This window comes from Leucopleurus acutus, assembly GCF_964270905.1.
Source record: "Leucopleurus acutus genome assembly, chromosome: 12".
Lineage (NCBI taxonomy): Eukaryota > Metazoa > Chordata > Mammalia > Artiodactyla > Delphinidae > Leucopleurus > Leucopleurus acutus.
In genome coordinates, this window is record NC_139154.1 from 42,623,896 (window position 1) to 42,651,862 (window position 27,967).

The window sequence follows — 27,967 nt, forward strand, 5'->3', positions numbered from 1 at the left end:
AGAGCCAGAGACTGGCTGGCGGCCACACAGTGAGCCGGATGCAGAGCCAGGGCCTGGACTGAGGGGTTCTCTCTTCCCTCTTAGGCCAAGGCTTCTGCAAGGACAGTCCAACCAGCCGCGGTCTGTGATGGGAGCTCCGCGCTAGCAGCTTCGCAGGCAGTGCTGCTGGGTGTGGTGGTTCTGAGAACCCTCTTTCATTAATGCAGAAAGCTTAACTCACCGAGGTCAGGCAGCTAGCAAATGCTCCCCCAGAAGTTCTGGGCCCTCAGGGCTGGGCGTGGCCTCTTTCCCAGGACAGGGACCCTCGGCAGCCCCCAGGCCACACTCCGCCCCGTGCTGCCACTGACTGGAAGCGGTCTCCTCAGGGAGGCCTTCCTGTGGTGGCCAGACTCACCCTCCGTGGTCCCCACTGCGCCTGTGTGGGGTTCTCAGAGTCCTAGGCAGTGCCTGGACTGACAGCCTTGAACCAGCCCCGTCCTTCCTTGCCCGGCCTCTGAACTGCCCGTGTGGACCAGGGCAGGATAGCCCCTCGGCTCTCTGTGTTTCTGCCCCAGCTGCCTGAGTGCCCTCTGTGTCATGAGGAGCTGTTGGTCCAGGAAAAGGAGGTGGCTGGGGCACCCCCAGCACACCCGCACTCCGGCATGGGCACCCCTCCCAGGTCTCCCTTCCTCTTCCTGGACTGCTCCTCACTGCTCCTCTATCCCATGAGCCCTCGAGGATAGGGATTGAGTTTCTCCTGCTCTGTCTCCCTCTCAGAATCTCCTGACACCATAGAATTCACATTTATCGGGTACCTTCTTGTGCCAGAAACCATCCCGGGCACCATTACATATATTTACTTAATCCTTTCAATAACACTATCTGTTGAGTGTTATTAGCCCATTTTACAGATGACAAAACTAAGATTTGGAGAGCTGACATCACTGGGAGAAGGCCACCTCCTTAGTAAGTGCCGGTGCTAAGATTCAAACCAATGTGGGTGACCCCTGGGTTCAAGTTCTCCCCACAGGCCAAGCTGAAGGCCACTTAAGGTGCTGTTTCTGGAATAAGCTTGGGGCCCCTGGCCTGGCCCTCAACCTGATCCCTACCAGACTGTCCGAGGCCAGGCCCAGCAGGGCACTGTGAAGGAAGGCCTGGCAGGGGCTGCGTGCCTGCAGGGCGGCAGGAGGGCACCAGCCCCAGGGCCCTCTGTCCTCACCCCCACTTCACCCCAGCCGGTTCCGTCAGGCCAGACAGTGGGGCCTGAGGACGGCAGGCGGTGCTGGCAGCGGAACAAAGAGGTCGCAGTCAGTCTCACACTTCCTTACTGCACAAAGCCCCACTTCCCTCCAGACGCAGGACCCCAAAGAATGCTCGGAATGTCGCTGGGACCAGACAGCCCCCTGCAGATGCCAGAGGCTGGCTTTGTGCTCAGTTTGCCAGGATGACTGACCCCAAGTTGGAAAGGTCACTCCCTGACCTGTGACCCTGCCCTCTCACCCCACTGGGATTGGGGGTGAGGGGAAGGGAGGGAGGGGTGAGCTGGGCCTCCCTCCAGTGGCTCTTCCATGTCGGTGGGATGGGGTTCCAGGTTTGAAGCAGCTTCAGGAGAGAGAAGAGGGGAGTCCCTCCTGACATGAGCTCACCCAGCCCTCAGGAGGTTGAACTTGACCCTGAAGACGTGTCTGGGGCCCCTGTTCCCCAGTGAGAGGGGCTCCTGGTGTTCATTTGCACAGTCAGCCCCATGGGCAGTGGCAGATCCAGCCCTGCCTCACCTGCTCCTCCAGCGCTGGGCTGCTCTGGGCCACTGGGCCCCTCCCACCCGGCCTGCCTGCTGGGTGCCCCGGTGGCCTGGGAGCAGATGTGAATCCTGCCCTCACGGGGCGGGCATTCTAGCGGGTGAGACAGGCGGGAAGCCCCAAACCTAAGGCAATCCCAGGCGGTGAGACACGCTATGGAGAAAGAGGAAGGTAGGGCTGGTGGTAGGTAAGGTAAACAGGGTGCTCAGGAGGTCAAGAAAAGAGACATTTGGTGAAGACTTGAAAGAGGTGAACCTTGTGGGGAAGAACATGCCAGAAAAAAGGAACAGCGAGTATGACGCCCTGCTGGCTCAGGGCCCAGCAAGAAGAGCCGAGTTGGCAAGGGGACGTTTCTGAGAGCTGAGGTCAAGAGGTAATGGGGCAGAGTGTGGGCTGTGTGGGCCTCCGCAGGACCTCAACACTCATTCTGTGAGGTGCGTGCCCTGGCGGGGTTTTGAGCAAAGGAGCGCTGAGACCAGCCGTGGGGCTTTAGCGGGACACCCTGCTGCCGTGTGCAGACTGGATGAGGTGACGAGGGAAGAAGCAGGGGTTGCACTAGGAGGCCCCCGGGCCTGGTCACCCTGAGCACACCCTGCACACATCTCTGTCCCACAGCAGCCTGTCCCCAGGGCCTGGGACTGGCAGCTGCCAGGGGGACATCTGTTCCACACTTGGTGGGACAGGCGAGGCCCTGTGCTGGGGGACAGGACAGATGGAGAGCCGTAAGACATGGTGCTTCTCTCAAAGAGCCCCTTTACTGATGGGGAAACAGGCCAAGGTGCCCCTTCCCAGCTCTCAGCCCCAGAGCTCAAGGGGAAAACTTCCCCGGGGACACACACCCATTCTACCGGCACAAGGCCTGCCAGCCTCAGGGCCCCAAGAGGCCGTATTGGCTGCGCTAAAGCTTAGCCCACGGTCTAGCTTGTGACCTGAGGACCCCAGTGTCCACTCGCAGGGACCCAGGCAGAGCTGGGCCAGTGGTTGGGAGACAGTGGGTCTTCAGGGCAGTGGAGTCAGAAGGCTGGTGGTCAGCAGTGGCATGGTTGGTGGGGCTCTTGGTAGACCTAGAGGCAGGGCCCAGCCCAGGGCAGCCAGATGAATGGACATGAGAAGAGGGAAGAAGGGGGCCATGTCCACCCAACCCCCAAAGCCAGAGAACCCTGTTCAGCTTGCCTGTGGCTCACTCTTCCTCAGCAGAAAACTGTTTTTTCCTTCAAAATCGCAGACTTCCACCTTCAGACGATAACGTGTTCTCAGGAAGTTACATGTTTTGTTTTTCTGTGCCAGCTGCTGGGGGGAGTGTTTGTTTTAGAAACGTTTTTCTGTAAAAGGGTCTGGGGGCCCCACTGCCCCTCAGACCAGGCTGACCCCTAAATAGGGTGGTCAGATTTGGCAAATAAAAATACGGGACACCCAGCTAAATTTGAATCTCAGGTGAACAACAAATCATTGTTCTAGTCTAAGTAGATCTCACACGGTATTTGGGACAGACTTACATTAAAAAAAAAATCATTTGTTTATCTGAAATTTGAATTTAATCTGTGTTTTGCTCGGTTACCACGTCCCTACGTTCATGGAGATGCCACTCCGGCCACCAGCCCCAAGTGCTCCTGAGGCCTCTCCTGATTCCACTGACCCTAGAGGGGGTCCGCTGTCTCCCAACCACGGGCCCCGCCCTGCCTGTGTCCCTGGCGATGGGCCCTGGGCGCTCAAGTCCCAGGCCGCACTGTGGCTCAACTTCAGAGCAACGAAGAAGCCAAACCCCACGCGCGCCTTAAATCTTGCCCTGCTCTGCATTTGCCCCCTCCTTCCACCTAATTCCAGGAAAGACGGAAAGGTGGAGGGAAGTCTCCCTCCCTGAGGTCAGAAACCTCAACCTGGTTTTTAAGGAGGAGCTCTAACCTGGCCATGGCCCCTGCTCAGGGCTTTCAGGCCTCAGCCTGAAGGGAGGCAAGCCAAAGATTGGCCCTTTACTTTAAAAAAAATTTTTTTTTTTAAATTTTATTCTTTGGCTTCGCCACGCAGCATGTGGGATCTTAGTTCCCTGACCAGGGATCGAACCCGTGCCCCCTGCATTGGAAGCGCGGAGTCTTAACCACTGGACCGCGAGGGAAGTCCCAGGTTGGCCCTTTACGAGAGGGGCCGCCCTGGACTCCCACCCCAAATCCATCCCACACTCACGCTCCCTAGCCACAAAACCCTCCAGGGCTCTTGACACCCCAGGGCCCGTGCCCCTCACCCCAGCTCCTGCAGTGTGTGAAAGGGGAGTTTTCTCCTTCCTTTTCTGGCGAGACACCCGAATCTGGAGTCCTGCTTCCATTTTAAAGCATCACATCATGACCCCTGAGGTATGTATTTTTCCGGCTTTGTGGAGCCCTAGAGCAAGTGAAACACCTCTCCTGCATCCACCACCTCCGAAAGATCACCCCTCAGCTCGCTCATCCAGAAACGCTCTCAAGACACCTACTCTCAGCCTGGCCCAGCTTGGTCTGGGTGGGTGAAGATACAGAGAGGCTCCGTCAAGGCCTCAGAAGCTCAGGCTGGTGGGAGAGAGATGGGTAAATGTCTCATTACCTTGCAGTGTTTCTAGGCTTGTCATGGGGGGAGAGGGGTTGAGGGCTGCCCAGGCTGAGAGAGCAGGGCGGGCTTCCCAGAGGAGGAAATGCTGAACTGAGTCCTGAGAGCTTAGGAAGATTCTGCTGGGGAAGGAGACAAGAAATGCTGTTTCAGAAAGAGGAGCAGACGGACAAAGACCTGGAGGCTTGGAAGCCAGTAGCTCCCTGAGCTGGAGAGGTTTGTGGGGAGTAAGGCCGAGGAGGGCAGCGGGGCTGGTAATGGAAGGCCTCGGGTGGCAGCGGAAGCTTGGATTTCATTCTGTAGAATTCAAGGTGAGAGCAGAGCTCACCTGTGCTCACGGGAGCAGTGAGGCCACCGGGGAGGGTGCGGGTCCTGGGGGCAGGGACCGGTCTCCTTCTCCCCGACTCAACAGCCCGGCCTGCATGCGGCACGAGCTCCACATCGGCTAAGTCAACGTGGGTCAGAACAGAAAGGCATCTCGGCCCCTTAATAAAGCGACGAAAACTGAGGTCTGACTCTGGAGAGAGCTGTTCCTCAGCCCTTCACACAGGAAGCCCCTTCCTCAGGCTGCAGCCCCTTTTCTCAGGCCTTCCCCTTCCCCTGTCCCTCTGTGTTTGTCCACCTCTGGGCCCGGGCCCCCTCTCCTCCCGGCATAGCCTGAGCCCCCGGGTCACCATGCACTTCCAGACCCCCGGAGCCTGAGGCTTGCCCAGCAGCCCAGCCCCAGATCCCATCTCTTCCTCCTGAACACGCCCCACATTGTTCATCTTTGTGTCCTTTTTCCTCTGCCTGAGCTATTCTGACTTTATTGCCCTGGTTCTCTCCACGGGTCATTCGCCAAACTGAGTCTGGAACCACGGATTGAAAACAACAGTCCCTCCAACCCCTAGGACCCCGTCCTGGTGAAGAGACAGGACAACGGAGAACCTCCCTCCCTTCTTCCTCCCCTCCTGGACCTGGCAGGACCCTCATCCTGGCCCACAAGGAGGCCGTGATCCTGCCCTGGGCCCTGGCCCACAAGGAGGCTGTGATCCTGCCCTGGGCCCATGTTAACCGCAACTTCCCAAGCGAGTCTTTAGCGGGGGGCCCTTAGCCCTGGCAGTGCCACTCCCGGGGGACTGAGACAAAGCGCAGTTACCGAGTCCCAGGCTCCATCTGCGTGGCTTCTCCTTGGGCAGGACAGAGACGCTGAGAACAGGACTGCAGGCTTTCGGCCCCTCCCAGATCCCAGCGTGTCTGCTCCGTGCCCTTCTCATCTTACTGTCAAGGAATCCAGGCTCAGGGGAGTTAAGCCATTTTCTAAAGTCACAGAGCCGATAAGAGCCAGGCCTGGGACTTCTGGTTTCACACCCAGAGCCCTTTCCTCCCTCTGCCAAGTGCTGAATTGGTCCTGAAGCCAGTTCCTTGAGGTGGGGCAGCCCGGGCCCCAGGGAAAGAGGCCTGGGAAGCACGGCTCAGGCCTGGCTCTGCGGCCAACTTCTTACGTGGTTCCCGTCAGGTTCTTTCCCGGCTCAGCGACCTTCTTGCAGCTGAGAACACCAAGATTTCCCAGCTGGGGCCACTTTCTTCTGATAAGAGTCTCTCTTTCACCAAACTCTGGTCAGGTTCTTCTGGACTCTCCTCTCAACTAGGTCCTGGTTTCTGTGTTCATCCAATTTTAGTAAGAATCTTGCTAAGTCGGTTTAGCCAGCATCCCCCATCCCTGAAGTCTGATCACCTTCAGTATCTGCTGGGGTTCCTCATCCCCCTGGCCACCCCCAGGTGGTGTGTGATCACCCTGACCTGCCTCCAGCAAGGATCCTCTTAGGTAAGTTTACCATCACTCCTGATGCTTCCTCTTAGTAATTTTCCATCCCCTGACAGCCCTTGCTTCTTAGCTATAAAGTCTCATTTTTCCTTATATTGGCAGTTGAGCCCAATTTCACTCTCCTATTACAAAACCCCACCGCAGTGGCAGTCCCCTGTCCCATTCTTTAAACAAGTGATGCAATAATTATTTCTTTAACACCTCTGTTCACATCAGAATCCTCTCTCACTGCTGCCTGCCATCCCCGACCCAGGCCATGGGGCTACAAAAACTCCTGATTCAGGTCTTGGTATAGCCCCAAGAGTTTGAAATTATGTCCCCAACACTCCTCCACCCCAGACCTGTGATTTATAGCTCTAAGTTTGTTACAGAGCGAGACAGCATGATGTCATGAAAAAACCAAGGACCCCGTCCTCCACACAACCTGAGTTCTTATTTTGGTTCCATCACTTAGTATCTGTGAGATCTGGGTCAGGTCACTAAAGCCCTTTGAGCCTCAGTAACCTCGTCTGTAAAATGGTCAGAATTATTGAGGATTAAATGAAACAATGAAGAAAAGTACCTAGAACATAGAAGGTTCTCAATAAATGGTACAAATTATTATAACCTTCACAAGCTCCCTCCCTTCCATTTCTAGCCGGGAACTAGAGCCCTGGGATCAGCTCCCAGGCTGGCCCACCCAGGGAACATGGGCCCTGCCCAGGAGTCAGGCACAGGTAGCCACTGCTCTGAGGATGCAGCCCTGCCCCCTGCCATGCCCCAAGGGGAAAAAAGTGCCTGTGCAGCCGGCCTGTCACCCAGCACATCCACGACTCCACAGCCCCCAGGGCCAGGGCCCACTGGTGGCCATGAAAGCATAAGGAATGTGGTAGGCAGAATAATGTCTCCCCAAAGATAGCCAGTCCTGGAACCTCTAAGTGTCACCATAGTAGGTTCAACAGTATTCCAAAAAGATATATTCAAGCCCTAATCCCTGATACCTGTAAATGCAGCCTTATATGGAAATAATTTCTTGGCAGATGTAGTTAAGGATCTCAAGATGAGATCATCCTGGATGTAGGATGGGCCTAAGTCCGAGGACTGGTGTCATAAGAAAAAGGAGGAGATTTGACACACACAGGGAGGAAAGCCATGTGAAAACAGAGGCAGAAATTAGAGTGATGTTGCCACAAGCCAAGGAACACCAGGAGCCCCCAGAAGCTGGGCGAGGCAAGGAGGGGGTCTCCCCTAGAGCCTCTGGAGGGAGGACGGCCCGGCTGACACCTTGACTTTGGACTTCAGGACTTAAACTGCAAGAGAATAAATTTCTGTTATCTTAAGCTACCATGACTGTGGTAATTAGTTGCGGCAGCCCTAGGAAACTAACAGTTACCTTGTTTGGAAAGAGCGTCTTGACAGATGTGATTAAGCATCCTGAGATGGGGAGGTGATCCTGGATTACGCAGGCGGGGCCTAAATGCGGTTGCACGTATCCCTACAGGAGGGAGAAGGAGGGAGGCCTGACACAGAGGAGCAGAAGGCACTGTGAAGATGGAGCAGAGAGAGATTGGAGGGTGCTGGCTTTGAAGAGTCGAGAGTGGCAGCAGCCTCCAGCAGCTGGGAGAGGAAAGGAATAGATTCTCCCCCAGAGCCTCCGGAGGGCGTACAGGCCTGGCAGTACCTTGATACCCAATGAAATGGAGACTTCTGGTCTTCAGAACTGTGAGAGACTAAATTTCCGTTGTTTTAAACAACCCAGTTTGTGGTAATTGGTTAGAACAACCATAAGAAACTAATGCCGGGGTAGCACAGCAGAGGCCACATCGGGTTCCTCTCCTCAGGGGCTTATACCATCCAGGCGTGGCATCCCCGCTAGCCCTTCCGCCATTCCCCCACTTCCCAAGCCCCAGACAGAAGATGGCCCCACCCCAAAGCCTCCCTCGCATGGGGCTGGGTTCCTAGTGTCAGGTGTGTAAGTGAACATGCAAATCCCTCTCGGTAACCCCGGTTCCTGAAGTTTAATACAAAACTGGGCGATCGGGCCCCTCGTTCCTGAGGCTGGGCTGGGATAGGTGGGGAGGGGCCGTTGGGGAGCCCAGACACTTTGGGGAGAGGAAAACCTGCCTGAGGTGTGGCCAGCCTCTGCCCCTGGGCTTCTGCCAGCTCGGGTCCAGGAGCCAGGCCCTGGGGTCCTGAGGAGAAGAGGCCCAGGGTGTCCAGGATCCTGTCTGGTCCTCCAGTGGGGGAAGCACCAACCTCATCCTTCCCACAGAAAACCCCTCTCCTCTTCAGCCCTGGGACTCCCCACCAGCACCCGTGGCGCCTTGGGTCTCTCTAGGAGGTGTGCTTTGTCACCGTCCTTCCCAGGGAGACCCCAAACCCCGACTCATTCATTTTAATCCCGAGACTCACATCATTCAACAGGTTTTGAGTCGCCGTTTTGTAGATTGAAAACCTAAGATTCGGAGATTCCCCCAAAAGGACAAGTCAGGGTAGACCAGTAGTTCTAAAGCAGCCACCGCCTCCGGGGCTCTTGCTTCTGGAGGCTCAAGCAGATTGACAGCTCAGAGCTGTTAACTCAGTAAGGAGCTAATGGGTTTCCCCTTCCTATTCGGCTCTTGGCTTGAGTTATTTTCCTTTTTCTGGTTTGCAAGGAACAAAAACAAGTAATTTTCTCGTAAAAATAACAATGGCACAACACAGGTTCCAGAGAGCCTCCAGTCAAAGCCAGTAACTTCAGGCTTCTCAGGGGACCCAGCACTCCCGCCCCAGTCAGAGCCAGCAGAGCAAAGCCTTTGCTGCTGTGTGTCGGTCTGGCTCATGGTTGAGTTTTCCAGGAGACGAAATGTGAGCAGTAAGACCAATGCTAGAAATCAAAGCAGGTTGGACGTTCAGTGCTGTTTTGAATGCCACAGAGAACGCCAAGCCAGGTCTCTCCCGTGCGGGCTGCCCTCAAAAATTCAGGGAAATATCACGTTCACAGCAGGGAAAACAATTGCACTGATTAATTGTGCTTCTGTTTATGCCTCGGTTCTCCAGACTTCTGAGTGCCTTCCAGTGAGGCCACCTGCCAGATGGAAGTGCTGTCACACGCGGCTTCTTGGTGCAAACTGCGAGGCTTGGGAGGCTCCAGCAAGCCTGTTAGAATTCCGTTTCCTAAATGGCCATAATCAAAGAACAAGCTCTTAGTTATGTAGCAGTGAGCTTTGGAAATAGACGAGCATGCAAAATCACAATTTATGAGTTCAGCCAGTTTTTCTTTTTCTGCTAAAAATATCAGTCCATGGACTTCCCTCGTGGAGCAGTGGTTAAGAATCCTCCTGCCAATGCAGGGGACATGAGTTCAATCCCTGGTCAGGGAGGATCCCACATGTCACGGAGCAACTAAACCTGTGCGCCACAACTACTGAGCCTGCGCGCCCGGAGCCCGTGCTCCACAACAAGAGAAGCCACTGCAATGAGAAGCCCGCGCACCGCAACGAAGAGCAGCCCCTGCTCGCCGCAACTAGAGAAAAGCCCGCATGCAGCAACGAAGACCCAACGCAGCCAAAAATAAATAAATAAAATTAATTAATTAATTAAAAAAATATATACATCAGTCCACGAAAATCTTATAGCTTTGGAGGAGAGTCAACCCATCGCTAATTATCTATGAGCAGCTCATCCGTTGCTACCTTCTTCTTCCCACCCCTGTGAAGGGCCCGAGGCTTGGTGAGTAAGGCTGAGCTGGCCTTGGAGAGGGAGTGTGGGAGGCCTCACTCCCAGGGCACACAGGGCCAGGGCACCAGGGGGAAGAGGTGAGTACTGCACGGCTGGGAAATACGTAGCTACAGAGAGGGAGCCGGGCCAGCCTGGGTGCATGGGGGACAATGGTCCGGCCAGCCCCATTCAGCTGTCTCCTGCCTTTCTGTGGCAGTACTTGGGGGCAGGCAGTACCGGGCAAGGCTGGCCTCACAAAAGAATCTGCTTCCTCATCCAGCAAACTCCACATTGGGAAGCTCGAGGGAAACAGGCAAGACCCTTCAGTCCAATCCTATCCCTGCATGGGTGCAGCTGGCCCCCCCAAGGTGGGCTCAAAAGAAGCTGGGGCACTGGATTTGGGTCCCAGCTCTGGCGTCCACTAACCCTGGTGAAGTCACAGGGCCTCTTGGGATCTCAATCCCCTCCGCTCTGAAATGGGATGCTCTGCTCGTGTTGGCCTCGCTTGGATTTTGGCCAGGATTAAATGAGAACGTGGAGGGGGTGTTGGTTGTTATTACTGGCATAAAAACAGCTATTTCCCAGCTCATTAGTGTGGAAAATGTAAACGTCTGGATGCCTAAGGACAAAGACCCCGCCGGCCCTTTCCGCGCTCCCTCCTCACCCCCATATTGTTGGGAGTTTGTTTTGTTTTCTCTGGAACTTCCAGAACAATGGGTTGGTTCTGCAGCTATTCACACTCCCAGGGGATGCATTTGCTGAGCTAAGGCCACATTCCAAGGGTGAAGGATCTGAAGGGATATTTACCTGACTCAGTCCTGTAGTCCTGAGAGGCCGTGCTGGGGGCAGGAAGCACGGAGACACCACTGTGTCAGCCCCACAGCTGGAAGCCCAAGTCCAAAGCCTCCCGGGCTGATGTGAATCCGTCAACTGTCTCAAAGACAGAAAAGGCCAAGCAGTACCGACTTCCTCCTCCTCCAGCTCTGACATCCAGGATGCTGTTTGGCCTCAACACACAGACTCCCCAGCTCCTCAGCCACACTCTGCTCCCACCTTGCAGGTTCCCGAAGGTTGTGAGAGCCTCTTTCGGCATCCCTGGAGGACCCTCTACAGCACAAGGTGAGGGGGGTGCACTGGGGAGAAAACCAAGGTGTGCCACCTCCCTCCTCTGCTCTCCAGACCTGAGCTTCAGAATACCTGCGTTATTCAGCCACAGGCCTGGAGTCTGCAGGCCTGGGCTCTTCCACATGGAGCCTTGGTCTGTGACCCCTCTGCATCCTGAATGCCACCCCTCCATCAGGCCCACCCCACCCAGGGAGGGCAAGAGCAGCTGAGGAATTAATTTAAGGTGTGAGGGGCTGTCAGGCCCCTGGTACCCACTCTCAAGGAGGGGCTGCTCAAAACATAACTGTTTCTGAAAAGGGATGCCCAAGAAGTTCCTGATGAGCTGCTTGGGAAGGGCCTGAAATCCATCCTATCCCATCTTCTTTCTGGTCAGGTTGCTCTCCCTCAATCTTTGCCTGTGTTTTTCCTTCTACCTGGACTCTGCTTGTTCTTCCTCTTCTTCCGTCCTCAGAGAACCAGCCAGAGCCTCACCTCCTCCAGGAAGACTTCCCAGCAGAGACCTTCCTGCTGCTGGTGTCACATACAGGCATCCCAATTTCCATACTTCATACGGGACCTCCCTGAGCCTCAGGACTGATTCGAGAGGCTCTGACACTTCCCGGTCTTATGACCTTATCTCTACAGTGGGGACAGTCTTACCTACTTTATAGTGTTGTCAAGCGCCTGGCACGTAGCAGGTACCAACAATTATTGCTGCCCCCAGATAGTCTGTGGGAGAGGGAGGCTTGAATAGTGTCCTCAGTGGAGCCCAGGGCACACACTGCAATCGGGGACTTTTTATTCTATAACAGAAGTGGAAACTGATCCCATCACAGAGTCTACACTGTTTCTTTAATTAATTAATTAATTTTTGGTTGCATTGGGTCTTCATTGTGGTGCACAGGCTTCACATTGCAGTGGCTTCTCTTGTTGAGGAGCACAGGCTCTAGGCGTGCGGGCTTCAGTAGTTGTGGCGCATGGGCTCAGTAGTTGGGGCTCGCAGGCTCTAGAGTGCAGGCTCAGTAGTTGCTCCGCGGCATGTGGGATCTTCCCAGACCAGGGATCGAACCCACGCTCCCAGCATTGGCAGGCGGATTCTTAACCACTGTGCCACCGGAGAAGCCCTACACTGTTTCTCGAACATTTCCTGCCTTCTGGGAAGCAGAACTTATCACCCGACGGACAATGCAGGCTGAAGTTTCTGTTTCTGTTCTGTGTAAAACAGAACCACAAAACAGCCAGTCACATCCTTGTGTTCAGTGGAAAACAAAGCATGGGATCGGAATTTCCACCAATGAAGCTTTCCCCACCCGGATGTCCAGAACGGGTGGTTCCCGAGAATTCCCTGCACCGATTTGTTTGGGGTCTACAGCCGCTCGACACCCTCTTTTGCCTGAAGCTCTATCTCCAGATCTGAGCACTCCTGAGGAAGGCCAGGCCTGGACTCATGCGTCATGCAAATGTCCCCAAAGGTCCCGGTCCTGTGGCAACACCGATGCCAGAGAACTTTACACTCAGAGTCCGTGTTCAGACAGGGTGTGTCCAGTCTGACTCTGGGGGCCTGTTTAGATGAGTGTCCTGCATACAGGAGGTGCTCGTGGTGACCTGAATTAGACCAAGGCCCTAGAGACCCTAACTCTGTGGAATAGTCAAGCCCACAGGGGTGCAGACGAGGGCAAAATCACAGAGGCTATGCTGGCCAGAGGGGGTAATATGGGGTGACTGAGAGCTGAGCTGTGCCGTGGAGGGGGCAGCAGTTAGGTGGGCCAGGCAGGAGGCGAGGAGAGGACACGGCAGGTGGAGAGGCCCAGATGTGGGATTGAGCCGGATGGGTGCAGGGGCCACAGAGAGGCCAGTGGACTCAGAGCGAGGGAGGCTAGATGAGCAAAGGGGGGCCGCAGTGGCCAGCAGATATAGGAGTGGGCCTGAGGCTGCTTCTGGAAAACGGAGTCGTGTCTGCGAGAAAGCTGGGCTTGGGGACTACTGTCCTGACTGTTCCTGGGGCCGGCTGGCAGGGCGAGGCTGCGGGGAGGTCAGGAGCGTCCTGAGCAGAGAGGACAGGAACCCGGCAATCGCAAGTGGGGTGAAGAGGATTTGCTGACACACTCCAAGAGGGCTGAACTGGGCTGAGAGGCCGCTGGGGCCAGGACAGGAAGAAGGACAACAGAAAGGGGACCATGTCTGGTAAAGGAGAGGGTGTCAACCTGGTGTGAGACATTTGAAGTCATCACACGTATTCCTCCCCTGAGTGCACGCCTAGGTCGGTGCACACTCAGCTGAAAGGGGGTGTAACAAAGTGCCCACTGCTGACCCAGGTAAGAGGCCCTGTGGACCTTCACAAACATTCTGGAGCGCACGCACTGGGCCGAGTGCTGTGATAAGTACCGGAAAAAGAACCAAAGGCAGCATTTGTTTAGTGCTATTGTACACCCAGCTTCCCAAAGGAGAGCTGCTAAGGTGGGTTTGCAGGGTGGTAGGTGTGTGCCTTTGGCCTCGACTGAGACATGGGTGGTCCGGTGTGGCTAAGGATAGGGGCCTCTGGGGAGATGCAGAATCGGGGACACTGTAAATCGATATTCTTTTAATATTGGTCAATATGTATGCGTGGGGCAGGGGCTGAGAGTTGAGTGGCAGGAAGGGAGAAAGGAGAGCAGGGCAGCTCTGGCCCCTCACCAAGAGCACTTGAAAGGACCAGAGGCAGCAGAAACTCCTCACCACCTGCTGGGGCTGGGTGTGACTCATAGCGGCCTCCCCAGGTGTCATGTCTAAGACTTCCTCTGACCCACATGCAGTGTTCTCCCTAAGAGAAGTTCTTGTCCGTGCAAGCTCCTTGCATATTTCCTGTGACATATCAGCGATTTTATTTTTATTTGCCGTAAGTCCCCTACATACGCAAGAGTTCCGTTCCAAGAGCATGTTCATATTCCAATTTGTTCATAAGTCCAGCAAAGTTGGCCTAGGTACCCAACTAACACAATCGGCTATCTAGTACTGTACTGTAGTAGGTTTATAATACTTTTCACACAAATAATACATAAAAAACAAACACAAAAAAATAAAGAAAACATTTTTAGTCTTATAGTCCAGTACCTTGAAAAGTACAGTAGTACAGTATAACAGCTGGCATACAGGGGCTGGCATCAAGTGAACAGGCAAGAAGAGTCACTGACTGGAGGAGGGAGAGGAGGTGGGAGATGGTAGAGCTGAAGGATCGTCAGCAATAGGGGACAGAGGGCAAGCTGCAATTTCACTCAGGCCTGACGTTGATGGAACGCACGTTCGAACCTTTGAAAGTTAGCAACCTGAAGGTTCGTATGTAGGGGACTTACTGTATTTATTTTAATTTTTTTTTTTTTTTTGGCCATGCTACAGGGCTTGTGGGATCTTAGTTCCCCAGCCAGGGATTGAACTTGGGCCCTTGGCATTCAAAGTGTGGAGTCCTAACCACTGGACCACCAGGGAATTCCCATATCAGCGGTTTTAATATAGCACCAATGTGGGCAGAAGGGGGCATGAGGAAGAAGAAGGAGGGCCCATCTGGGAAGTGTCAGTGTGCTTCTCCACACTGGAGGGTCGACTGGGAGGTGGAGATGGGCAGGAGATGGAGGCCAATGGGAGCTAGACGACTAAGGCCTGTGTGGAAGCTGAAATTACCACACGCTTCTGAACCTTAGATCATGTTCTTGGAACAACTGCTACCCCATGCAGGCAGGAGGGTGCAGTGTGAGGGGTGTTGTCCCAGCAACAGTCCCTGGCATTGGGGCTGGAGTGGGAAGGGGGGCTTCCAGAAAGGGTGTAACACAGGTCAGTAACACACATGTGGCCATGTCAGAACCACCAGCAGGGCCTCTTTCTTCACATCTCTCCAGTGTGACTCTGCAACTCTCTTCACAGGTCGCTGTTTTTGTGGTCGGGGTGATCATGGACTTGTAAAAGCCATGGTAATGTGTCTAGTTTCTCATGATGATCTGCCGGGCTGGGAAACTTTGAAACGGCACAGTCAGCGCCGTGTCATTTCCCCTTAGGTAACTTGCTGGTCCCTGGCCAGGGGCACAAGAAGATGGCTTAAGTGCAGTGCTCCAGGATCTTGGACAGCAGCGTAGGGCAGAGGTGGGGAGGCGGGCCACTGAGAACTGCTTCTTGTGCCCACTGCTTGGAGTCCCACCTGCGGCCCCTCAGGTGCTCTAGGACTGCCCTCAGACAAGGGACAGGCGCAGAGGGGCCTTGGTCTCCGTGGTTTCTGGGGCCAAGCCCTGGGCCTCTCCGCCTGGGCCCGGTGGGCCTGGACTTTCCATCCCTACGGTGTTTCTCGCCGGCCTGTGCTCTGAGCAACCGCTCACCATGGAACCCCAGCCCAAGGCGGCAATGACACCATTCTTGGGACTTGGACTGACTGGGGAGGTTCGTCCTCTGGAGGCTCAGGCAGGTGGCCTCACCTACCACCTGCATCCCGAGAAGAGGTGAGCGTTCCAGGGAACACGTTCACACCCTAAGCCTCTGGCAGGTGAACCAGAATGGAAGCCCAGCCAAGACCTTCTTCAGAGCTTCATTCCCTTCAAAGGGAATGAAGGAGAGAGAGGAGACTGCCGTCACTGAGGGTGGCCCTGAGCCAGGAGGCTGGCCCAGGTAAGCTCAGGTGTGCCCTCAACAGCTTCTGAACAGTACTGCCACCCCCTTTACAGAGGAGGAAACGGAGGCTCAGAAAGGTAGAGTAACTCCCTCCCCCAGGCCACACGGTCAGTGGGCGTGGGGCACGTGGCTCCGGGGCCAGGCTTTGTACCAACCAGTGGGGTGTACTTTAAACAGCAACACAAACAACAATGTCCGAGTTCCAATAACTGCACTGGCCTCGGCCTCACGTGTCTCAGAGATCTCTGTCGAATCCAGCCAAGGGGACGGCTCCTTGCTCCCTCGTTCCCTCCCGAGCCTCATAGGCTAGGGGAGGTTTGGTGACCACCCCAGCCCTGGGCTTCCCGCCATGCTCCTATGCACTTGTCTGGAGCTTTTCTTGAGTCCAGGAAACTCCACAGGACACAGCTGAGTCTGGGCGGCCCCTCACACGTGCTGTGTCCGGAGAGAACAAAGCAGGGGTTTCCCTGGGCTCTGTGAGCACAGGGTCCTGGCTGGCTCGCTCCGCCCAGCACAGACCCCCACTTCCAGGAACTCTCTCAAGGCGGGGGGACCTGGGCTCTGGGCCCTTACTGGGCCGCGAGCTTCCTGGCACTGTCCAGTGACAGGGCTTCCCGAGAGGTCGATCTTCCTCGATGAGATCACCCGCCGTCGGGCTGGGAGCTCCGCGGCACAACAAAGCAGGCGCAGGACCCATCCTGCATGACTCATCACCAGGGGCTTCCGGCCCCCAGGAGAAACCAGACACAGAGGGCCATTGTTTGCCCCGGAAGCCCCCGCTGGCACTGCAGTCTCAATGGGGTCATTTGTGTTTTCTCTCTGGTTCTCTGTAATCGTAGTCCTTCTGGGGGATGGGGTCTACCAGGCTGCCTGGGTCCCTGCAGCAGGAGAAAACACCGTATCCAGTCACCCACCCATAGTCCCACAGGAATGCTCCCGATACAGGACTGAGGCCAGGCCCGGGAGGCAGCAGACCTCCTCTCTCTCCTTCCTGGCTTAATAAAAAGCAAGTAAAAAGGGTGTGCAGAGACAGCTACAGATCTGTTTCTATTATAGTCTCTTCAGATTCTTATCTAGGGCAGAAACACCCTGATCCCACACCCACGCTCATCCCAGAACGCAGCCCACACTCGGGGACACAGACCTGAGGGACTGGTGCAGAAGAGGCACAGGGCCTGGTGGCCCGGGCTGGGCAGAGCCAGGGGATAAGGAGGCGAGGGCTGAGCAGCTGCACCTGACCTTGGATGTAGCTGGGGGCCCTTAGGAACCTCAAGGGGAAAAAACCAAAAAGTCATTTTCTGAGAGGAATCAAGAGAATGCATAGGAAGGGAAACCCAAATGACTCAGAAGTTCACAAAGAGGTTGTTAACTTCACTAGTTGTCAGAGAAATGCAAATGAAAACAGTGAGATGCGATTTTACACTCAGGAGATTGGCAAAAATCACCAAGACAGATGCTGTCAAGCGCTGGCAGCGCATGGAGCAGAAGAAGCCCTCAGGAGCTGCTGCTGGGAGCGAACCCCAAGCAGCCCAGTGACGGGTTTGTACTGAAAATCATTATGCAAATTCAATATGCACAGACCATGCCAACAGGAGTCCCGCTCCTGCTGAGCTCAGCCCAGGGGTACAACCAGGCCTCAGGATACTGCTGCAGAGGACCCATCCCCAGGGAGGTGTCCCCGAAATGCACTCTTGGCCACCCCCTTCCCCTCTGTGCAGTCTCGATTCAGCAAAACCTGGAAACCAGGCCCCAGCGAGAGCCCTCACCCCCAGCCCAGACCAGAGCTGGCTCGTCCAGCTGCCGACTCTGGCCCAGTGGGGGCTTGGAATCAGGACTCTGACCCTCAAGAAGGCAAGACACCCCACTCCCTTTCTGTGCTCCAGCCTGACATCCTAACCCTCCCGCCTCACTGCCGGTATTAGTTTTTCTATTGTGTAAGACATCACTACACACTCAGCAACTTAAAACAACACACCTTGATCATCTCATCTTAGGGGTCTGGGCGTGGCCTGGCTGGATCCTTTCTCAGGGTCTCATAAGATTGTGCTCTTGTGTGAGCTGGGCAGCGCTCTCATCTGGAGGCTCAGGAGAGGAAGAATATGCTTGTGAGTTCGTGCATTTCCTCATGGCTGTAGCATGGAGGTCCAGCTAGCATGGAGATCAGGGTCCTCCACCCCTGATCTCAGCGGCTTCCCATAGTTCCTTGCCAGGCGGGCTTCCTCAACACAGCTGCTTACTCCATCAAGCCGGCAAGGAGAGGCTCTCTGCCCAGGAAGGACCCGGTCCCTCTTTTAAGGGCATTTGCCCAGTTAAGCCAGGCCCACACAGAATAATCTCTGCTTTGATTAACTCAGAATCAGCTGATTAAGAATCTTAGTGACACCTACTAAATCCCTTCACCTTTGCTGTATTCTATGAGGCAGGAGGCCCACCCTCACCCAAGGGCAGGGAATTATGGACTGAACACAGAGTGGGGAATCATGGGGCCACCCTTAGAGTCTGTCCACCAACCTGCCTGACTGCCTTCCTGAAGGGAGAAGCCTCGGGCAGCACAGAGCAGCTCCCGGGAGATACAGCCTTCCCAGCGCAGGTGGGGCAGGGCAGGGCTCCAAACCTCCAGAGGGAGGGCCGCAGGGATGGTGCTGGAGTGCTTGGCTGCCTGAGGTGTGGAGGAGGCTAGGAGAGAAGGATGGATGGGGAAAGAGGTGCTGGCGGGAGGACTGCCCTCTCAGGCAGCTTAAATAAGCGAGGAAATGGTAGAGCGTCAGGCAAGGGTGTTCTCTGCCAACGCCCCGGGATGGTCACTGAGCTTCTCTCATTCTCCAGCTGAGAGGGCCCCAGAGATGGGCCCCCCTCCCCCTCACACATCAGCCTCTTTTTCTGCTCCTGCCACCCCTGCCATCAGGGGACCCGCCCACCCTCACTCCACTCAGCTTTCACAGTCACCCAAGAGGTCAGCTAAGGGGCGGCTGGGAGGGTGCTGTATGTCCCCACAGAGGGACAGTGGGAGGATTGTCACTGGGCAGACATGACCTCAGTCTGCTGGGCTCAGCTCACCCTGCTCCAGGGAGGAACACTGTCAGATAGAAACAAGCATCCACTGTGCTGGGTCTCCTCCTGCAGCTGGGTTCAGACCAGGCAGGGACCCTGTTGGCAGGGTCAGAACCCCCAGCGTCTGTGCCCTGGCCTGGGAGCCTGCGCTTCAGGCCTCTGTGCCCTACTTAGAGGCAAGGCATGAGGAGCTGGTGGCCCGGGCAGGCGTGAGTCCTGCATCTGGGGTCCTGCCCTGCTGTCCCACCCACCTCCTTCCCAGTTCTTGAGAACTTCCGCGTGCCCTGCTTCTGTGCCCTACCTTTGTTTTTGTTTTTTGTTTTGTTTTTGTGGTACGCGGGCCTCTCACTGTTTTGGCCTCTCCCGTTGCGGAGCACAGGCTCCGGACGCGCAGGCTCAGCCTCCATGGCTCACGGGCCCAGCCGCTCCGCGGCATGCGGGATCCTCCCGCACCGGGGCACGAACCCGCGTCCCCTGCATCGGCAGGCGGACTCTCAACCACTGCGCCACCAGGGAAGCCCGGCTGTGCCCTACCTTTGATCCCTCTGTGCCTGCCAATCTGTGGGCTGGATGGGATACCTGCCTAACTTGACCAGGCCAAGGAGGAGTCCCAGCCCCGTGCCATTCACCAGAGCCTGGACCCTGGGCCTGCCTCAGTGTCTGCCCACATTCTGGCTTACCTGCCACACTTGGTCTAACCTGAGAGCTCCCAGGGCCAGCTCCTCCCCCAAGAACCAAGACCCTCAGTCACCCCCAGTCTCTGCTCATACCCCAAGCAAGCAAGACTTTGAGAGCAAGGTTTATGCAGTCACGGGAGGGGTGCTGGCCTTGTGGCTACCCCTCTGAGCTGTCCTGAGCCCTGCCCTCTCACACCCCGGGCCTTGGTATCTGCCCATCCGTTGCATTTCACCTTTATACGCAAACCACAGAAACCAACTTTGGCTAACTTGCTGAGAGAAGGATTTTCATGGAAAGATATCAGACAGCTCACTGGATTAGCAGGAGGCTGGAGAACCAGGCTGGGAACAAGCCGGAGCCAGGGGTTGAGGACAGCTGGGCAGTGTGCAGACAGTGTGCCGGGACCTGCCCCCCTGGATGGACGCTGCTGGAGTTTCCAGTCCTTCCAGCCTCTCTCTGAAGCCTCACATCACTCCCTCCAGAGTCAAAGCCCCACGGAGAAGGGTTCGACTTGTCAAGCGCGAGTCCCAAGCATCACTCTAGCCCAGGGGCGAGGTGAGGACGAGGACGGCAGTCCACCAGCATCTTCCACGGTGGGAGGAGGCGCGCTCAGCTTCCTCGGGAGGCCCTCCACCAGAGGAAGGGCATGGGCACCGGCAGCCTCGGGTTAGCTGCCCATCCTGGCCGTCATGACACGGGGGCCCAGCAGTGGCAGCGCACCTGACCATGCCATAGGGGTCTCAGGGAGGCTGGAAGGCAGGTCAGTCTTTGGAATTGGCGAGGCACTTTTCCATATATGGTGACGGTGAGTGACTGTGCCTTGTCTAGTCCCAGAACTGGGCCCTCCACCAAGCTGCCCAGGTCTCTACTTCAGGCCAAAGGTCTTGCGTCTCTGACCTGTGTTCCATTACTTGGAATTTCTGACTTTGTCCATATTTGGTACCTGGCTTACAGACTTAGGCTTAACCAGTGTTTTGCTCCTGTAGCAAGTGGCCACCCTCAGAGCCATCAAATGAGGGATTTCTTCTGTGATTTTAAGAGAGTCCTCATTAAATTGCTTGGTGGCAATGAATAAGGATACAGAGCTCTATCCCCAGAGAATCCCTGCCCTAGGCTGGACCAGGCTGGGGGTGACTAACCCAGAACTCCACCCTCCGAGTTGCTGCCCTTGAAAGTAGCCAGCACCCCGGAAGGCTATGCTGGGAGGCCAAGGACTCCCGGCCCAGCGCAGTCAGCCGGAGACTATTCTCTCAGTCCCCGATCCAGAGGCATCTCCTCTCTTCCGCTGCTCAGGGGATGCGCCTGGAAAAGGCTGGGGTGCCTGTCCCCATCTCCCACCACTGCTGACTCAGCCTGCTTGCTCTGTGGTCTGAGCATTGAACCTGAGCATGGAATGGGATCCCTGAGCACTCCCTCCACCCCTGCACCACTGCCCCCAACGCCAGAAGGCTCTGGGGTCCGAAGCGGGGGAACAGAGCCAAGAAGCTGCAGCTGTAAGAGCTTGTTCCCTTAGAGCCTGTCCAGACCGCGCCGCGGCAGCTCAGACACTCAGAAGGAGCAGAGGCCCTCCAGGGCTTCTTGGCTTGGCCAGCTAGCTGCCCACCTTAGGCTGAGGAATTTGCCCCCCAAGAGAGGGGATCAGATTGCACATTCCTGAGGCCTGAGTCACTCCAGGCTCCGGTTCAGGAATGTGTTTACACTGAGGGCCTAAGAGGGATTGCACAGGCCATGCGTCTGTTCACTCCGTATCCGGCAGGCTAGGGGCGAAAGATGAGGGGTCCCTCAGGGATGAGGGGGGCAAAGCTGTGACCTCCAGAGCTACTGTGATGAGGCTCTGCATGGGCCCCAGAGGCCCAGAGGAGGGGAGGGCCAGACCCAGGCTGGAACCAAAGCCCTTGCCTTGTCCAGAGCTGGCTTCAACTTGATCCCATGGGACAGAGAATGGAGAGGGGCCAGTCCAAGCAGAGCCTCCCCTGAGGTGATCTTGGGAGAGGAACTTGCTCCCCTACCATCCCCTTCTATAAAGGACAACCTCCCAGAGGGTGCAGAGGGCTCGGTGAGGCTCGGGCTGCCCCTGGCGAAACCCTCAGCGGAGCGGCTCTGAGTCCTTGCCCCTCACCCCTTGCCTCCGTCCCATCCAGGGCTCTCTTTTTCTGTCTCTGACACGAGCCACCCAGCTGTGGAGACAGCCCACACACACTTCAGTATCACTGGCTGCTCTCATATTCAGGTAGACACTGTGCTAATTTCTTTAAGGTGTGGCCATATGCCCTGGTTTGCCTGGGACAGTCCTGGGATGCTGGACAATTATTAATAATGCCTCCTTTCGCTCTTAGAAGTGTCCTGGTCTGGAAGATAACTATATATTTGCCCTAATTTTATAGGTATTATTTTACTTAATCCCCACGATGCCCTACAAGTGGGGAACTGCTAACAGCCCCACTTTACAATGCAGAAACGGAGGCTCAGAGAAGATAAATAATTTGCTCAAGGTCGTAGAGTTAAAAGTGGCAAATCCAGAAACTGTTAGTAGCTCAGTGCTGGACTTCAAAGCCATTTGCTTAGCCACAACACCGGACTTCCTCTCCTAAAATCCTTTGATGCGTTGAAGGACTGAGAATCTAGTATCTCCAAATGGTAGAGAGATAACAGCAAGTCCCGGAGTTAGCTTGGCTCTCGTCCCAGCCCCACACGTTGGCCACCTTGGCCATGATGCTTTGCTCCTTGGCAGCGACAGCTTCATTATCATCAGATGAACAAGCAGCATGACGCTACCCGTGTCCCAGACGATGCACAAGGTACGATCATCTAATCCTCACACCAGCCCTGCAAGCTGGGTGTTGGAGCCTTCCTTCCGCACAAGGAAAACTCCCTAAGGTGGGGCAGCTTACCACCTCTGGGAGGACGCAGAGCTGGGGCTAGAACTTGGGATTCCGGCTTCGAGCTGAGGGAACTCTCCATGGTGCACAATTTTGGTGCACGCACTTCAGAAGCAGGCAACAAGGGAATGTGGCTCCAGGGGGCCCATGGCAGACAAATGGCTAAATCATGTGTTGGGACCCACAGACCCTCCAGGCCCCCAGGCGTTCTGGCTGCCGAGGAGCCAGGACCATCTTGCCCAAAAGCACAGAAGTAAGCCCTCTGAGTTTGTCTGACCATACACAGATGGTCTTCACTTGCAGCTACCTTACATTGAAGAGGTTTTCGAAGAGCATTATCCTTTCTTTGGCGGGAAAGATCAGACGTCTTTTAGAACAGAGCACGGCCCCCTTGAAGGTGGAAAACAAGCCATTTCCAGAGCCCAAACCTCCCCGCTCCAGTTTCTCCACCCAGAGATCATCCCATTATGTCGTAGAGCCTCTTCCTGCCTCAGCACGCTGGCCTTTAGGGGCACATTCCAGATGCTCCAGGGAAAACGGGATTTGGGAAAAGGATGTTTGTTCAAAATCTACCAAAAATAGAGAGCCAAGAAGAGGAAGAGGCAACCTCTTGACCCATTTAAGAAGCTATTTCTCAGGAAGGACTTTCTAAGTAATGGACAATGTCACAAAAGGAAAAGCCAGTGGCTTTGACGGTGTAAAAATATAAAGCTTTGGTATGTTAAAAACCATCAAAAACAACCATAAAACTAACCAACACGCTCGTAAAATACATATGTCACAAATGTCACAATAGCCATGGATAAAGAGCTCATAAAACGATTTTTAAATAAATCCATCAAAACCTTGTTAGAAAAACAGGCAACAGAAGCAGATAACTGACCCCTCCAAAATTTAAAATTGCTTAATAATTATGAACGTTTCTGTTTTGTGGATAATCATGTGTTCTAATTTTGAAATACCATTATTTTCCTTTTAGATAGTAGGATTTGCTTTACTGATGTTACAATAAGCTGGTACAGACCCACGACACCAGCCCTCTCAGATCTGGGCTGCTGGTGGCATATAAATAAGCCAGGCGTACCCCTTCCAGAAACACTTTCACGGAACTTATCAAGGATATTTAACTAGAAAACTTAAATGTCTTGGAATTTCCTCCAAGGAAATAATTAGAAATTCAAACAAAAAATTATGGACAAAGGCGATCAATCAAGGAAACGTTGAATAGCAAAAATATGGAAGCCCAGATGCTCCAAAATAGGTGAGTAATTAAGTACATTACAATACAGCTCTGTGATGACATAGCCCTTCGATACGGTATTTTTGAAGAATGTTTATGCAAAGGAAAAAGAACTATAAACTATTAAGTGAAAAAAGTAGGCTGCAAAGCAATTGTATGATCCCAATTTTAAAAAGCATATGTACATAGGAATGACACGGCCGTATAGAAACGTGACAACCATCAACCAGGTACATCTGTGGCAGGGGGGAGTGAGTCGTGATGCTTTCCCCTCAGGCACAATCCCTAAGGCACGTAAGCTGGCACTATCCCCTGTCCTCCCGAGGAAGGTAGGCATGTCATGAGACCATTTCATGTTTAAGAGGAGGGAGGTGGGGCTGGGAATGGGGGAGGAGCTTGAGGAAAGTCCCAGGGTGAGAAGAGAGTGCCTGGGAAGCAAGATGTTTGGGTGCCGCCAGGGATGGTGATCCAGGTCCCAAGGTAGGTAAGAAAATGTCAGGACCAGTGGACCAAGAATAGGACCACTTTGAGGGACATGATCCAAGTGGCCAAGAGGTAAGGGGAGCCTGACCTTTGAGCTCAGGACCAGGCTTGGTCATAACAAAATGTCCCCAGCCCAGTGCCCCGGGAAGCAGGACACCTCAGAGTGGGAGTGGGAGGTATTCTCATACCAGTTCTCGGGGGCCAGATTGTGAACATAAGGGCACCCCAAGCTGGTGACCAAGGGAAATGGACATGTCTCTCCAACATGTTAAAAAAAAGAGACCAAAATATAGTTATAATAGGTGATAGGATGAAAAGTGATGTTCGTTTTCCATGTGCTTTTCTGTATTTTCCAACATTTATATAACAGGTGCTTCTTGGCCTGGCCAGCTAGCTGCCCACCTTACAATGAGGAATTTGGCCCCCAAGAGAGGGGATCAGATTGCACAGTCCAGAGGCCACCCAGGTCTCAGCCGTTCTCAGGCTGCACCTACTTGAAGCCCTCCCCCTTTCTGCATGACACGATACTCACCCTGCGACAGAGCCCCTGAGTCCTGGCAAGCATGGCAGCTCCTAGCAGGGGAGAGCCTGAGGGAGGAGCACAGGGTCAGGATGGCCACCCTGGGGGCCTGAAGCCTGCCAGCCAGGCTCTGATAGTTTACAGCTGCTCTCACAATGCAGGAAGCAGAATCCAAGCCTGCCTCCATCACTGAAGAGGGATGTCTCCACCTGCCCCCGTGTCCCTGTGATGCCATCAGCCCCTCCGTCCATGGGAGCGGCCAAGGGAAGAGAAACCTTCGCCATCTTCCCAGGACAGGAAACAGCCCTCCCGTGGCACACCGTCTCCTGCTTTACGGAAAAAGGACCAAGTCTTGTTTGAAGCCACCTATCACCGCAAAGAGCCTCAGACATGAGCATGGCCACTGGCCCCAGAGAGCCACAGCCACTCAGAATCTGGGAGCCCTGAGAATCAGAAGCTGTCCGAGGATTTAATGCTGGAGGGTTTGCTGTCAGACTTCTGCCGGGCTGCACGCGCGGCCTGCTGCCCTCGGGCACCTTGGAGCCACAGACTGTCAAAGGACAGCACAACCCTGGCACTGAGGCCACACTCCCACCGGAGGCTGTAGGAGAGAACGCTTCCCTGCTTCTTCCAGCATCTGTGGGTCCTGGTGTTCTTTGGCTTGTGGTGGCATCACTGCAAACTCTGCCGCTGCGTTCACATGGCCTTCTCCTCTGTGTCTGTCCTCTGTGGGTCTCTTATAAGGATACTTATTGAATTTAGTGCCCACTTGGATAACCCAGGATGATCTTATCTCAAAATACTAATTTAATTACCTCTATAAAGACCGCATTTCCAAATAAGTTCATGTTCACAGGTTCTGGGGGCTAGGATGTAGACTTATCTTCTAGCCGGGCTGGGGGCACAGTTCAACCCATGACAAGTCCTTACATTACACATCCCAAGTCTTTACACTGACCCATGAGGCTCTGCGGGATCTGGTCCCTATCCAACCTCTGCACCTCCCATCTCACCTCACAGCCCCCAGACCTCAGGCCAACAACTTCCACCCTGCGCCCCCTGTCCTCACGCCCCAGGGCTCCAGCCCCTCCTCTAGCACACCAGGCTCGTGCCTGCCTGGGCTTCACGGGTGCTGGTCCCTCCATCTGGAATGGTCTTTCCCCAGAGATCCACAGGGTTTTCTCCATCGCTTTCTGCAGGTTCAGTCAATGGTCTGTTGCTGACGGGACCTTCCCTGGCCACCTCGTCTAAACTGTGCCCCTCTCCAGAACACTTCCTCTCTCTCTCCTTCTTTATCTTTTCCAGCACTTATCACCATTAAACATACATGCACTTCACTCATTTATCTTATTTGTCAGCTGACCCCTCTACTAGAGGCCAGGGAGGTTTTTGTCAGTTTTGTTCACCGCTGTATCCAGCAGCTAGAACAATGCCAGGTACAAGTAGGTCTGGGTGGAATCAATGAATGAATGAATGAATGAATGAGTGAATGACCAAGTCTCTGCTCAGGCTGAGTCGTGAGCTCCCAGAAGCCATCATGGAAACCCCCGGGCCATGCTGACCCCACCTTCTTTGAATTCCTGGAATGCCTAGACTCTCGTGAGGGCCCCCGCAAGCCAGCCTCTGTGTCCTTTTCAATGCGTGAGTCTAGAAGTGGAGCATTGCTGGGTTAGCAAACGCTCCCTGAGCCCATCCCGAGAGTCAGCCCTGGGCCCTGGCCCCTTCCTGGTGCCTCTTCCCCCCGCCTGGCCCACTGTTGCTCTGGTCACATTCAGCCATGTGTGCACAGGGGCCAGTGCAGGAAGGGCAGGTGGGCCCTGCTGCCCCTGCCTGTCTCCAGAACTACCATGGGGGTGGGGTGTCGGGCGGGGGAAGGTCGTCTTTCTGAGGCACTGACGCCTGGGATGAGGGCCTCCCGAGGTTCAGCCCTGGCCCTGGGGCCCTGCAACACTGACTGTGGGGGGACCCCCACCTCCAAAATACAGCCCCGCACATTTTTACACATTTGGAAATCCTTGACTAATAGCACCAGGCTGCCATTTCAGAAGAGGTGGATGAGAGAGCCCTGGGCCTGGCGATAGAGGGGACACTCATTTTTCACCATGCCTCTGCTGGCGACTGGCTATGGGGCTCGCACAAGTTCCCTCCTGCTGCTGACCTCCTACTGCCTCATCTCTAATCCTGGGCACTGAACACATCAGAGATGGCTAAAATAGGTGCCTCGTAACTACTGACTCAAATAGTTCTGTTGTGGCTGCCTAGAGCACAGTGTTGAGAAGGATTCTGAGGTTCAGTCCAGGCATAAAAGGAGCTAAGCACAGTGGTCAATCAGTGATGTCTGCCACGGAGGCTGGGGAGAAGAGGGAGTGTGAAGGCATGCAAAAGCTCCATGAGATGATTTGGGAGGGTGCTACAGGTCTCTGTGAGTCTAGGGATGCCTGTGGTAGAGAGTGAATCCTGTAGAGGAGGCGAAGGGCTGGAAAAGAGTTGCTGGTGGCACCAACGATCCTTGCAGAGTGTAGATGGTGACTCGGAGGCAACGAGTGTGTGCTGCTGGCCAGGAAGTCCTCGATGACCCGGTGGAGAGACCGCTCCTTACCTAGGTTGGGCTGGAGCCCACTGGGCAATCAGCTGAGAGCCCTGCTCTGCATCTTGCTTCCCGTGTGGCTGTGGTACTCGGCGGCCGAGGCTGGTCTCTGGCTCAGGACTTGAATCAACAAGGCCTGGAGCCCTGGCTGGGCCTGGCCGGGGACCGTCTGCAGCTGCTGGAGGTGAGGCTTCCCCAGAACAGCTGTGGACCCCAGCACAACCCTTCCCACAGCATGTTGATAGCCTCACTTTCCCACCTGTGAGGTAGAAGTCATACCCGCCGTCGATTTTTCAGCCGGGACACGTGTAGCTGTGCTTTGCAGAAAGGCAGTGACTGAGGGACTGAGTGGGGGCCACTCACCCTGGAGTGCGCACCCAGAGAAAGGTTCCCCATGAACCAGTGACATCTCTGGAGTTTCACGTCACACAGAGCTACTGTCATCATCATTACAATTACTCATGCAGGTAGGCCCAGTAAGAGGGAGTCATTCCCACTCGGCCCCAGGAGAACTGCATGGAAGAGGCAGGATTTGAGCTGGGCCTCACAGGGCCATAACAACCAGTGATTCCATCCACAGCCTGTGTCTGGCGACTGACTTCTTCCAGAGGGGCTGTGGTCTGCTCTGTGCTGCTCTGGGCAGCATGATTGTTTTCCTTCCTAGCTCTATTTTTTGGTTCCTGCTGACTCTTCTGTGATATAAATGCAAATGAGACAAGACACACCAACTTCAAAGCCAAGGGAGCCAGCAGCTGAAGTCATCCCCACCGGACCCTGCTGGGCAGGGAAGGTGGGCGAGGTGATGGCCACATCTGTTCATCAGTGGCTGCCCTCCAGGGCTCGGCCAGGTAGGGAGGAGGGGCCCTGAGTCCAACAAGAGGCAGCGGCCATGAAGTAGAGCCCTGGACTAGTCAGCAGGAGCTTCTAGCCTGGCTCACAGCAGATTTCTCAGGTTG